The following is a 13927-nucleotide window of genomic DNA, read 5'->3' as shown; positions in this document are numbered from 1 at the left end:
CTACCGTGAGACTGTCGAGAGGGAAAAGTTGAACTTTAGGTCCAATAGTTCTGAGACCTACAACTCCCCTTTCTCCATGTGGGAGCTCGAATTGGCACTGACTCAGACTTCTGACACTGCACCCGGTCATGACCACATCCAGTATTGCATGTTTTGACATTTTCCTGTTGCGTCAAACCAAATCCTCTTCGAATGTTCTATTCTAATATTGCAGACAGGCGTCTTCCCCAACTCGTGGAGGGAGGTAATTCTAATCCCTCTCCTCAAACCAGAAAAGGACAGCAGATGTCCCAGTAGTTATCGGAATATCGCCTTAATGAGCTGTGTAGGAAAGACCCAAGAACAGACCGTTAACCGTCGTCTGGTCTGGCTGTTGGAGACCAGGCAACTTCTTAGCGGCTCTCAGTGTGTCTTCCGAAAATTTCAGTCCACAGTCGAGAGCCTGACCCTCCTAGAGGCGGCTATTCAGCAGGCTTTCCTCCGTCAGCATCACTGTATCGGTATATTCTATTTTTTAGGACTCGAGTTGGTGATTCGCAGTCTGATCGATTTGAGCAGGAGAATGGTGTCCATCAGGGCAGTGTTTTAAGTGTTATCCTCTGTGCCATAGCCATCAAGAGTGTCACATCTACGGCAAGAAGTCCTGTACAGTGGTCGTTGCTTGTGGACGATTTTGCTATTTTCTGTTCCTCCTCCAGTGTGGAAAATGCTAGCCGTCAGTTGCAACTTAGAGTGCGGCGGTTAAAGCAGTGGCCAGCAAAAATAGTTTTCAATTTACTGCAGATAAGTGTGTGTGTGTGTGTGTGCTCATTTTAATAGTTCTCATTGTCTTTTTAATTTTCCTGCCTTGAATACGGCGGGCGCTATCCTACATTTTAGAGACACAGTTCGGTTTCTGGGCCTCATTTTTGACTTCAGATTGTCATAGTTGCCGCGCCTGCGAGACTTGAAAGTTAGAATACTGAAAGCACTGAACATCCTCAAGTGCCTCAGCCACAGGTCTTGGGGAGCAGAGAGGGTGTGTCTACTCCAGTTTTTCAGGCTTTTGTGCGTTCGCAGCTGGACTACAGGTGCACAGTGTATGGGTAAGCAAGGCCTTCTTACTTGCGGATCCTTGACGCTGTCCACTAAGGTGGGGTTCAGCTGGCCACAGGTGCTTATCTGACCAGTCCCATACCCAGCCTCTGTGCTGAGACGGGGGAACCGCCACTTACCATCCGGCGCCAGCTCCTTATGGTGATCCAAGCATGTAAGTTCCTCACAGCTCCAACTTCACCTGCACACCATCTGGAGCACCTTCTGTCCAACCGTCCACGAGCCACGATGCCATTTGGGATCGACGTGCAGCGTGTGCTGGAGTCACTCGGTCTGGCGTCAGTCAGACCCCAAATGCAAGGTTTTAATCATGTGCCGCCCTTGTTACTGAAGAGGCCCAGCGTGATTATAGATATGGTGCGATACAGGAAAGATAGCACTCTGCTTCCGTTCGTCTGTTCAGAATCTTTGGGCGCCCTTTACTCTCTCCAATGTTTTTACGCAGCAGATAAAGTAATCCAGGCTATCCAGGACGCCCTCCTCTAACTACAGCGGCTGGGGAAGGAGGTGTCTTCCTGCTGGGTATCAGGGCACGTGGGAATTGCGGGGAACGAAAGGGCGGATCGAGCAGCCAAGGAGGCGTGTCGTGATCGTAAGGTCTTTCGGAGTTCTATCACCCCTGCATGCTCTCACCTCGCTGTTGCGGCATAAAGTCTGTGTCGATGGGAAGACGAGTGGCTAGAAGTGACCGACAACAAGTTCCGTGTTGTTCAAATGGTTCAAATGGCTCTGAGCACTATGGGACTCAACTGCTGAGGTCATTAGTACCCTAGAACTTAGAACTAGTTAAACCTAACTAACCTAAGAACATCACATACATCCATGCCCGAGGCAGGATTCGAACCTGCGACCGTAGCGGTCTTGCGGTTCCAGACTGCAGCGCCTTTAACCGCACGGCCACTTCGGCCGGCTTCCGTGTTGTCAAGCCCACAACTTAGCCGTGGAGTACTTCCTCCCACCCACGTCGACAGGACGAGGTCCTATTTACTCGTCTTCGCATCGGCCACTGCCCTATGACACATGGATTTTTAATCTGGCGAGATGAACCTTCAATGTGGTGCTTATGGCGTGCCGATCACGGTGCGCCATATTTTATTGGTCTGCATTTCATTTGCCGATCAGCGGACTGCTGCGGATTTGCCGGCGGATCTGCAGCAGTCTATTTTACAGGTATATAATGATCAAACGAATGTGGATCGCGTTTTAATGTTTTGGGATTTGTCCAGCGTTTCTAACAAGATTTTGGGGAGAAGTTTTTAATGTGTCAACAGGGTAACTGGCTCACTCACGGTTTTTGTAAGTGGTCAGCCAGCCACATTTCCCTGTCCTATTCTTTTAGCTCTTCTGTGTTTTGTTTTCCCTCTGTTTTCATTTCTTGATTAGCTATCTTCCCTCCTCATTGGTTTTCGTGCATGTGAGGGTGCATGTGAGACAGAGTGGTTGTGTGGTAATTCCAAGTGCGAGCGTGTATGACAGTTTCAGTTCTTCTCCACATTCATTTGTTTTAAAAATGTCAGGGCGCTGATAACCTCCCAAAAGCACACACACATACACACACACACACACACACACACACACACAAGACGCGCGTGCGCGCTCACACACACTCGATGAATTCCCGTCAATTACAACGATCTGTGAACTTTCTGACACTTGTATAGATATGGGATGGAAAGTAAGGGAAAAATGTGTCAATATAGTGAGAAGAAGCGACATTGAAATCAGTACGACCTCACATTGTAAATGTTACGGTTCATTCTGCCTGATAATTCTTTCTAACCCTGTGCGTGTATGTAGTTCAGTGCCCTGTCAGTGTTATCACACTGGAAATAAAGCCATGCATGTTCGTACTGACGGCTTCTGCACATGTATGTACAGAGTACAAATGATGTAACCTGTGATTGTAACCAACTGTTTTCGCTGGCGTAATGACTTAATGTGGCCACGTGCCGTATAGAAATCAAGTTAATAGTATTACTATCTTGTGTGATATCCGCCTACGAAACATGGACCTTCTTGAGGAAATGTAACCTGCGCGCCATAACGATAGAGATAGCCTTGCAACAGGAGCAACCATATCGGAGGTGTATCTTCAGAGAAAGCATAATAATATTGGATACACGAAAACGTGCAATAGCCTTTTAAATTGTTGCAAAGGTACTGCAATGAATGACATGCCTTTTTAATATTAATGTACGTTGATGTGACATGTCGATAAGCGTGAATGCAAGAGGAAATTAAATCCCACTTGGAGATGAAGGTCTAACGGTGACATGCCCTTGGGTAAACTTTAGAACAATAAAATCGTTCCCTCTTCGTATATTCTGGCAGCGGTGCCATCAGATGGAAACATTATATCACCCGTTCTGTGCTCTACAGGGTAATATGACAATATCAAATAGTTAGGAAATTTGGACGGAGAAGTGGATAGCTTGTAAGCAGGTAGGAAGAGGGCTAATGAAGTGTAATGATAGGATGAACCAGATTTCTGGCTAGGTTGTCAAACATTAGGTAGGGGTAATTTATAAAAATTGGAAACATGGATGATCAATTTTTTGTCATTATCTCCTGACTGGTTTGAGGCAGCCAACAATGGCTTGCTCTCCTGTGAGAAAGTTTTCCTCCTACAGTAGCACTTAAACCCAACAAACGACATTATTTTTTGGCCGTATACGAGTCACTGCCTGTCCCTACAGTATTCATCCTCTACAGTTCCTGCTAATGTCATAATATGTGTGTCTTAACACATATGCTGTTCAATCCGCCAGTCAGTTTTCCTCACATAGTTTTTTCACCATCGATTCTGCGGAGAACGTCTCACTTTTTTGGATTCCGTACCTCAATCGTTAAAAAAAGCAGCCTTTGTAGGATCACTTTCGTGCCATTTGTCTGCCCGTCTGTTAAGACCCCAGCCTCAGAGACGGTTAGAGGTATCAAGTTGAAATTTATGTAAATACTATGGTCTACGGTCTCTTGGCGTTGTAAAACATTGAAATTTGTAAATCAATTCAGTCAAAAGATACGACCACTTATGTCACATATTTTGATACTCAAACACTCACTCAGGGAAACCTATGGCTGAACTGGCTATATTCATAATTAGGTTTGCATGGAACCTTCAGAGCGTGAGTTCTACTCGCACTTTCCCTCCTTTTTTTTTTCTTTAATCACACTACCGCATTGTCACCAGCCTCCAATAACAGTACCTCACAAGCGCTTCGATTCCTTGCTGTTTGGCTTTCCCCATGTTTCGCTTCCATACAGATGTACATTTTTATAAATTTCTTCCTGAAGTTAAGGTCATTGTTTGATACTAGTAGACTTCTTTTGGAGAGTAATGCCCATTTTACGTGCTATTATACCTCTTTCGTCCACCTTGCTTTGTCCGTCTTCGAAGGTAGAATTCCTTCACTTCGTCTGCGTCGTGTTCTCCGACTCTGATGTCAAATCTATGACTAATATAATTTCTGCTTCTGTTCATTACTTTCCGTTTTTTTCTCTTTATTTTCAATCTATATTCTGTGGTCTTACTGTTTACTCGATTCAATAGGTCCTGTAATTTTTCCTAACTTCCACTGAAGATGGCAATGACGTCATTCAGTCATATCAGTGATAGGCTTTCACCTCAATATTAATAACGTTTCGGATTCTTTCATTTATTTCAGTCATTGCTTTTTCGATGTATAGATTGAACACTTGCTGCGGAAAGCTGTATCCATATCCTATAGCCGTTTCTTTCCAGGTACGTCGTTCTCGACCTTACATTCTGATTGTACCATCTTGGTCGTTCTACACAAGATACATTACCTGTCATTCCTTCTAGCTTACCCTTATTATTATGATAATTTCGAACATCTTGTTTTCTTCTACATTCTCATACACCATAACTCGGTAGACATATTCTATGACAGTGTCCTGATTTTGTGTAAGTCCATTATTAATCGTAGCGTCAGAGCAGCCTCTTTGGTTCCTTTTAAAACTGATATCCGGATCTTCAGTTTTATAAACCTTTTCTCTATATATAATTCTTTTCAGTTATTTGGATGCATGATACGTTAAGCTGGTTATGCGTACTTGTCGCACATATCTACCCTTTTGAGCTGCATGTTTGTGTGGGTAATATTTTTCCGAAAGACTAATGTTATCTCTCCAGACTCAAAGATTGTGCAAACCCTTTTGAATGAAAGTTTCTTTGCTCCTTCTCTCATTGTTTTAAAGATTCGGAAAGAATATTTTGTATGTCTTCCACCTTGTTTGATTGTAAGTCGTCCAAAATTACTTTAAATTTTATCTGTAATACTGGACCCCGTATAACATCTATAAATACTCATATTTCTTTCTCAGTCACTTCATTAGACAGTTCCTTCCCCTCGTATATGACTTGCAAGAATGTGTTAAAAGCCTCTGTGTGAGGAAGGAACTGTCGTTTAACAATGGAATTTCCCTTTGAATAACGGCGAGCAGGATTTTGATTTCACCGTCGGGCCTGGTGCTCTTGTGCTTGCCGGCACGGTAACTCAGCGTGTTGTGTCAGGGGGCTAGTTGCCCTTTAATACAAAAACTGAGCGAAATATTCAACGACCAAGTTTAAGAGATGTCATGTGACATCCGCCAAAACTAAATAACGAGAAAGATTACAATAGTAACTGTAAGAAAGGGGTTGAAGTGCTCGACTGGAAACCAAGAGATCAAGGAATCGAATCCCGCCAGGAACGTGGATTTTTCAGTCTGTATTTTGACCTAGTCTTCGCCTTTCAACCATGTTAGGAGTAACTAGAAAGGACATGTGGTTCGGATTCCACTTAAATTGCATGTCTCCTTGCCCTGGTAGGATAACTGGGGTATGTTATGGACATGCAAGCAGCCGAAATGGATTCCAACTGAATAACTCTTACGAGGCCAGACGAAGTTATAATTTTTCCTATGGTTGTTAAGACATTAGCACGTCCATTTATTCTTTGATTTTCTTCACATTTTTCCTCAAGCCATGTCACTTTAGTTCCCTTTCACTTACTATTACGTCATTCCTAAGTTTATATTGCTGCATTCCCCTACTTGCTTAAAAGTTTTTGTCCGCTTTGATTTATTCTGTTGCCCAAGATTCCTTCGTAGTTGCCTTTATGGTTCCTTTGCCTCTCCTAATTGTGTCATTGCATGTTTCAGACATGTCCATCCCTCTTCGACTGAACTGGTGTCTCATTGGTAGATCTATTATATTTTCTGACTGTTCTGCCAATAAAATGCATTCTTTGGTTTGCCTTCCCCATAAAATTTTCTGTGTGGTTTCCAATTTAAAATGTTCGTAATTGTGATTCCTAGGTACTTAGATGAATTTACGGACTTCACGTCTAACTGATTTATCGAGTAACTGAAGTTTAACCTCACACTTTACATTATTTAGAGTTAATTGCCAACTAACGCATCATTCAGGTATCTTTTCTAAATCGTTTTGCAATTTGTTTGGGTCTTCTGATGAGTTTACTAGACGATAAACGACAGCGTCATTTGCAAACAGCCTAAGACGACTTCTCAGATTGTCTTCTAAACCGTTTATACAGATAAGGAACAGCAGAGGTCCTGTAACATTACCTTGGGGAAAACCAGAAATCACTTTCTTTTTACTCGATCACTTTTCTTCCATTACTACGAACTGTGACCTCTCTAACAGGAAATCACGAATACAGTCACATAACTGAGATGATATTTCATAAGCACGCAATTTCACAACAATCTGCTTTTTAGGTAGAGTGTAAAAAGTATTTAGGAAATCAAGAAATAAGGAATCAGTATGAAACTCCTTGTCAATGGCACTCAACACATCGCGTGTACAAACAGCTAGTTGTGTTTCACAAGAACGATGTTTTCTAGATCCACGTTGATTGTGTGTCAATAGACCGTTCCCTTCCAGGTAGTTCATAATGATCAAAAAAATATATATATTTCGGAATCCTGCTGCGTATCAACGTTTATGATATGGGCCTATAATATAATGGTTTAATCCTACTACGTTTCTTGAATATTGGTGTGACCTGTGCAACTAACCAGTCATCGGGTACGGACCTTTCATGGAGTGAACAATTGTATATGGTTGTTAAGTATGGAGCTATTGTATCAGTATGCTCTGAAAGGAACCTAACTGATATACAGTCTGGACTAGAAGACTTGCTTTTATTAAATGATTTAAGTTGCTTCACAACTCCGAGGATATTTGCTTCTGCGTTACTCATGCTGGCAGATGTTCTTGATTCAAGTTCTGGTATTTATTTCGTGCTCTTTTGTGAAGGCATTTCGGAATGCTGTGGGTGGTAACCCTCCTTTGGCAGCACTGTCTTCGACAGTATCTCCATTGCTATCGCGCAGGGAAGGTATTGATTGTGTCTTGGCGCTAGCATACTTCACACACTACCTGAAGCTCTTTGGATTTTCTGCCAGGTTTCGAGACGAAGTTTCATAGTAGAAACTATTATAGAGATCTCGCATTGAAGTCCGTTCTAAATTTCGAGCCTCTGTGAAAGTTCGCCGATCTTCGAGATTTGGCGTCTGTTTAAATTTGGCATGTTTGTTTCTCTGTTTCTGCAACAGTGCTCTGACCAGTTTTGTGTACCAAGGAGGATCAGCTTTATCGTTTGTTAATTTATTTCGTACATATCTCTCAATTTCTGACGACACTATTTCTTTGAATTCAAGCTACATCTGGTCCACACGTGTATTGTTAATTTGGAAGGAGTGGAGATCGTCTCTCAGGAAGGTGTCAAGTAAATATTTATCTGCATTTTTGAATCCTGTGTGCACTAATCCTTGTATCCGGTTTGATGCTCGTTCTTAACTTAGGGGCATTTGTTGCTAAGAGCGTAAGGTGTCAGGCAAATCCAACAACTTCCATGAAAACCCTGACATGATAGCAAATCCGGCAATATGTCACATAGCTCATAATAAATCGTGACATTAAATTAACCAAAGTATTACGATCAACAAGTGAGCAAATGGAATACCACAGACTAACACAAGAATGTCTAAATGCATGTCATACCTTCCCACTGTGAAAATCCTGACAATTAACCAAAGTAATACGATCAACGAGTGAGCAAATGGAATACCACAGCCTAATACAAGAACGTCTAAATGCATGTCATACCTTCCCACCGAGAAACAAAAGCAGTTTCGAGGGGAGAAACGAAATAGAAGCCGAGAGCAGATCCGTGTAGGTTAGAAGGCCCTACGATAAGAGCGAGACAGTGGCACACCCACATCGCTGGCCGACCGCCGGGAGGTACACCCCCCAGCCCATGTTAAAAGATAGAGCCCTCTAGAAGAACAGTATAGATCTTACGATACAACTAAAAGGGCCACACCAGCTGCAAGTTCTAGCATGAGACTATACACGTCTCTGTTACGTAGCAAAACATAAAAACATTGCCCCACCACGAAAAGTATAACATTTCTCATTGGATAGACAGAATTTATGTAGGCAGAGATTAAGGTTAATATCGAGACACTGATCGATCAGTTGAAAACACAGCCAGATACCTTTTTCTTAAACCAACTTCGGTAAACGGTAGTAAGGGTAAGTTTGAGAGAGTTGCTACTGAGATGGCGACGTGTGTGGTGCTGCACCGCCTGCCGCCCCTGACGCTGCCTAACCACCGACAAGGTAATGAACGCACGCGATGCCGCATAAGAGCGAATAAGACTTCACTCAGAACTGCAGAAGTCTCTTCTGTTACATCCCCTTTTTCACGTAATACTAGTGTCGATCGTCAATTAAACTTCGTGGTATTCACATTTGCTACTTGAATTTAAAATTTGAAACGCGATGATTTTTCTGTTATATAATTATTGATAAGCCATACCAGCCACTGTAATTTACAAGTTAAATAAGTAATTAAAGATAATTGAGGGTCACTGTAAACCATTTTCAATAGTTTTCTCTTTTATGAAACTTAATTTAAACCGAGATTATAGATGTGATATGGTGTATGTCATCCTTGTATCCATCATAGAACTTGGAAACCCATTCAGGGAATATTCGTTCACATTTTTGTTGAACGCAGTTGGTTTTTACCATACTGTATTAAAATATTTCCTTTTATCAATAGTACAATTTATAAACGTTGTCTTGTGAGTAGAATAAAAATTCCAATGGTAAACTTAACTGCTTTTTCGACGTTATTTTACGAGCTAACTAAAAGTAGGAAAGCGTTGAACCCCTTCCACTAAATTTAGATAGTATTAAGATTCTTTAACAGGGAGTGCAGTGGAGCTGACGCTGAAATCTTTCAGTATTTGATTGTATCATCGCTAGTCTCACTGAACTCTTCTGAACTCTACATGTCATGTGTGGTCTGAAGTCTCCTTACCAGCAACAGATCCCAGGTTCAAACTACTCATTTCCGTAAAAGACACGCTCAGAGCGTTGTTGCGCGAAAGTGGTAGGGAGACAGGACTTAGAACAAACAGACACCAAGCAGAATGTTAGAAGAGGTCAAGTATGATTTCACAAGCGTTTATTATTCGCGTGGGATTACGAACTAACTGCTCGGAACAATTTTCAAAGAATGCGTTTAGCGCAATTTCGGATGATGTTTTATGCGTACCTCCGGAATTAAACATCTACTTTCGCCAACATATCGCGAGTAAATGAAAGCCACCACCAACCATAGGCATATGAGTCGGGTACCTGTTTGAAATCGAACTCAAGTTTTCTTTGAACCTTGCAGCAATTGTATCATCTGAATTGGGCAGTCGGTAAAACGATCCACTTATTATATTATATTTCATTCAGGTTGCCAAGAGAGTCCTCAGCCCATAGTAACTGACAGGAACCATCTGCTTCAATATCGTTACAAGATAAACTAATTTCAACAGCAATAAACACGCCACCGTCAACTGTGTTTTGCCTTTCCTTTCGGAATACCATTAGGTTCTTCGTCAAAAATTTCGGCTAAACTTATCAGTTTTCAGTGCCTACAACAATTTGAGCATCAGTGCTTTCTAATACTGCTTGGAGCTCTGATACTTTCTCAACACAGCTACGTCAATTTACAACTGTGACGGTTTCAGTATTTACGCTCTTACAATGGTCGGCCTGAGTCGCTTTTTCTGCTTGCCTGAGACAGTATAGCCCCTGCTTCACGTGTAGCCGCCTCCTGCCTGTAGCGGACTGTTAACCTATTCAGGAGAACCCGAAACCCAATTACCCTATGGCGCAAGTCGAGGAATCGGCAGCCTACACGGTCACAGAGCCGCCTGAACTTCTGGTTCAGACTCTCCACTCAGCTCTGTACCAAAGGTCCGCAATCGGTCCTGTCGACTAAGCTCAAAGTGGTGAGCTCTTCTTTCGTCTCACAAACAAGACTGGCACACTTCACCACTTCTGTTAGCCGCCAGAAACTAGACAGAATCTCTTCTGATCCAAATCGACACAAGTCATTGGTATCGAGCCACCACCTGCAGTTGACTCCACCCTCTGCTGGTCGTGGCGTCCAGAAGGACCCGTTCCTCTTCTGGAATGACTCCCACCGGTATACACACGGAGTGCACATCGCATTTATTCCTCTTTTTAGAAGCCATCTCACGAAGGGGCCCCGTAACGCACCTAACGTTGGAGCTCCCAACCATCAATAATCACACCCTCTGTGATTGCACGGATCTTGCAGGCTGAGAATTTCCTTTGAAACAGGATAGGCGACTGGTGAGCGACTTTGGCAGCCACAGACAGCACCTGGAACCTGTTTGTGAGACTAAATGGGGAGGCCTTACGAGCGGCCCCTGGGAAGTCTGGGTCACCAGTGCAGACTCGAGCGTGCTGGATATCCATTGCATTCGCACGGCCGGCCCACAACATTGATGTCCATTCTCTGCAGTATCAAGCTGTGCAACCGAAGCCATCACAGCCTGGAGCTGAGAACTGTCACCGACTCGGCTCACATTCGTATACAGCAAAAATAGTCGCTATTCATACTAAATACCATGTAAAACAACACTACACAGATAAACAAGGACAATAGACACGCGCTACGGAACTCTGCTGTAGACACGAAGGAAGACACAAGAACTGTGTCCAGTAAATAAGATAAATACGCAGAGACTCAAAGACTGAACTACCAAAGCACTGAGGGGAAAGTAAATAATTCTCTCTCGATTACGAAACCGTAATATGTCACAAAATCCGTTTACTTTGAGATGCAAAGAAAACGCTATAACTGTGTCTATTAACGCTTTAAGTGCTCTGGACGTGTTAATGCGCGTGACTTTGTACCTGCCCCTTAGCAGTACTGTTGCCCATGAGGCAGTTATACCCCATCTATCGTATGAGTGCATATTATGTGTCGTTAATGGAGTATTTTCCATCGTCTTCAGGGACAGTTTCGCAGCCCATTTGAAAGGAGTTATCCAGACTCTCTCTCTGCTCCTCCGCCCTCTTTGCCAAGGCCGTAGGCGACACGACTGTGAATCTTTACACACAAGCCATTGCCTGCAGTGACTCGTTTCGTAACCGGTACCAAATAGGTTTTCGTTAGCATTCAAAGACGAAAGCCCTAGATTGTTTAATTTCAAATTGCCTGAGAAATCCTTGAAGTACAAAGGAACTATGCCGGCAGGGGTGGCCGAGCGGTTCTAGGCGCTACAGTCTGGATCTGCGCGACCGCTAAGGTCGCAGGTTCGAATCCTGCCTCTGGCATGGATGTGTGTGACGTACTTGGGTTAGTTAGGTTGAAGTAGTTTTAAGTTCTAGAGGACTGATGACCTTAGAAGTTAAGTCCCATAGGACTCAGAGCCATTTGAACCATAAAGGAACTACAATAATATTGCGTCATTATGCAGGTAAAATGTGAAGACATCGAAAAAGATATGATTGTCGGAAGGACAGACTAAGCATACAGGAAAGTCAAAACCACCTTTGGTGACATTAAAAGCAACGGTGGTAACATTAAGAGTGCAACGGGAATTCCACTGTTAAATGCAGAGGAGAGAGCAGATAGGTGGAAAGAATACATTGAAAGCCTCTATGAGGGTGACCATTTGTCTGATGTGATAGAAGGAGAAACAGGAGTCGATTTAGAAGACATATGGGATCCAGTATTAAAATCGGAATTTAAAAGAGCTTTGGAGGACTTACGGTCAAATAAGGCAGAAGGGATAAGTATCATTCCATCAGAATTTCTAAATTCATTGGGGGAAGTGGCAACAAAATGACTATTCACGTTGGTGTGTAGAATATATGAGTCTGGCGACATACCATCTGACTTTCGGAAAATCATCATCCACACAATTCCGAAGACGGCATGAGCTGACAAGTGCGAGAATTATCGCACAATCAGCTTAACAGCTCATGTATCGAAGCTGCTTACAAGAATAATATACAGAAGAATGGAAAAGAAAATTGAGAATGCGCTAGGTGACGATCAGTTTGGCTTTAGGAAAACTAAAGGGACGAGAGAGGCAATTCTGACGTTACGACTAATAATGAAATCAAGGCTAAAGAAAAATCAAGACACTTTCATAGGATTTGTCGACCTGGAAAAAGCGTTCGACAATATAAAATGGTGCAAGCTGTTCGAGATTCTCAAAAAAGTAGCGGTAAGCTATAGGGAGAGACGGGTCATATACAATATGTACAACAACCAAGAGGGAATAATAAGAGTGGACGATCAAGAACGAAGTGCTCGTATTAAAAAGGGTGTAAGACAAGGCTGTAGGCTTTCGCCCCTACTCTTCAATCTGTACATCGAGGAAGCAATGATGGAAATAAAAGAAAGGTTCAGGAGTGGAATTAAAATACAAGGTGAAAGGATATCAGTGATACGATTCGCTGATGACATTGCTATCCTGAGTGAAGGTGAAGGAGAATTAAACGATCTGCTGAACGGAATGAACAGTCTAATGAGTACACAGTATGGTTTGAGAGTAAATCGGAGCAAGACGAAGGTAATGAGAAGTAGTAGAAATGAGAACAGCGAGAAACTTAACATCAGGATTGATGGTCACGAAGTCAATGAAGTTAAGGAATTCTGCTACCTAGGCAGTAAAATAACCAATGACGGACGGAGCAAGGAGGACATTTAAAGCAGACTCGCTATGGCAAAAAAGGCGTTTCTGGCCAAGAGAAGTCTACTAATATCAAATACCGGCCTTAATTTGAGGAAGAAATTTCTGAGGATGTACGTCTGGAGTACATTATTGTATGGTAGTGAAACATGGACTGTGGGAAAACCGGAACAGAAGAGAATCGAAGCATTTGAGATGTGGTGCTATAGACGAATATTGAAAATTAGGTGGACTGATAAGGTAAGGAATGAGGAGGTTCTACGCAGAATCGGAGAGGAAAGGAATATGTGGAAAACACTGATAAGGAGAAGGGACAGGATGATAGGACATCTGCTAAGACATGAGGGAATGACTTCCATGGTACTAGAATGAGCTGTAGAGGGCAAAAACTGTAGAGGAAGACAGAGATTTGAATACGTCAAGCAAATAATTGAGGACGTAGGTTGCAAGTGCCACTCTGAGATGAAGAGGTTAGCACAGGAAAGGAATTCGTGGCGGGCCGCATCAAACCAGTCAGTAGACTGATGACCGAAAAAAAAAAAAGAAAAAAATGCAGGTATGTACTACGTCGACTTGTTTCCATATGTCCAGTTTTTTTAATACTTATTTGACAAGTGTCTGCTGCTTCATATCACGATGAAAATCAAAGTAGGTGGTGACCCTTTTTCACTTACTAAATCACACTTATGTCAACTGAAGAGCACCTCCAAATGAAATTAATACCAACTTACCTCTCTGTAAGAAATGAGTTTATTGCTGAGTGTGTACGTACTGTGTAAATAAA

This window comes from Schistocerca nitens, chromosome 6, assembly GCF_023898315.1.
Source record: "Schistocerca nitens isolate TAMUIC-IGC-003100 chromosome 6, iqSchNite1.1, whole genome shotgun sequence".
In the NCBI taxonomy this organism is placed as follows: Eukaryota; Metazoa; Arthropoda; class Insecta; order Orthoptera; family Acrididae; genus Schistocerca; species Schistocerca nitens.
The sequence above is the reverse complement of the archived record's forward strand: the minus strand, read 5'-3'. Positions refer to the sequence as shown.